The sequence below is a fragment of the Sphaeroforma arctica genome (assembly GCF_001186125.1).
Source record: "Sphaeroforma arctica JP610 unplaced genomic scaffold supercont1.2491, whole genome shotgun sequence".
NCBI lineage: Eukaryota > Ichthyosporea > Ichthyophonida > Sphaeroforma > Sphaeroforma arctica.
Window position 1 is genome coordinate 3,354 of NW_014038067.1, and position 1,314 is coordinate 4,667.

Here is a 1,314-nt window from a genome sequence, read left to right on the forward strand (position 1 = left end):
TACTAAACTCATATGCAGAAAATTGATGCAGTAGAATCGGATCTCAAACCACGTTGACAGCGGTAGACAATTATGTATAGCGCAGTGCAGAAGCATCTGTCCACGTGATTACTCATAGATCAACCTACAGTGTACGTCGTAGCATACATCAACGCACTATCATCACTCACAACACTCGCGTGCATGCACAGGACACACACATCAGCACAACACAACACCAACCAGACTTACACTACAACACTCGCACCACAACACTCGCACCACAACACTCGCGTGCATGCACAGGGGCTGGGTGCAGAAGGTGGATGCGCAGGTGGAGCAGCGTCTGGCCGTGCGGCTGTCTGAGGCGTTGGCGTTGTGGATGGAGTCGTTCCAGGCCGTTGACGAGGACGATGAAGCGGGTACAGTGTAGTTGGTTGGAGGGACAGCGAGTTTCTGGGTCTGCTTTGTGGCTCTGTTTGGTCGTGTGCATGCATGCATGTATGTATATATGCGTGTGTGTATGCGTGTATGTATGCGTGTATGTATGCGTGTATGTATGCATGCGTGTATGTATGCATGTATGTATGCGTGTATGTATGCGTGTATGTGTTCGTGACTGTATGCGTGTATGTATGCATATATGTATGCGTGTATGTATGCGTGTATGTGTGTATGTATGTGTATGTATGTATGCGTGTATGTATGAGTATGTATGTATGCGTGTATGTATGTGCGTCTGTTGCTGTTCATGGTTGCTTGAAGGCTGAGTCATACAGAGTGGGGTGATATATCTTCTGAATCGTAAGATATACTTGTATATCGTTTAGTACAATTCCATGTGCACTAGTTAGACCGTAAGCTTGAGCGTACTGTCTGTCCCATCTGCTCATGGGGAGACACCTGTCCTTGTGTCAGTCAGTAGTCAAATAGCCATGAGACTGTCATGCGGATGTAAGTGGTGGGTAGTGGGGCATGCTGTGGTTAGTTTGGACTACAACCACAAGTGGGATACATACGAACAACCACTCGTGGAATACATTCTAACAACCACACATGGCATGGGCTCGAAACAACAGGTGACTTCTAGACACCCAGCCTATCACAATCACGACTTGTGTTGCATTCGGCTGAGATGATCTCAAGCCACAACTGTCTGATTTGTATTTTTATGTTGACAGCTGATATGCAAGGCACTCTAACCACCAATGCCACGGCGGACGCAAAGGGTCTGCCAGTGCTGGTATGTGATTTGTTAAGATTGCTACAACCCCTGGTGCTAAATATGGTACAACCACACACACACACACACACATACACACACACACACACACA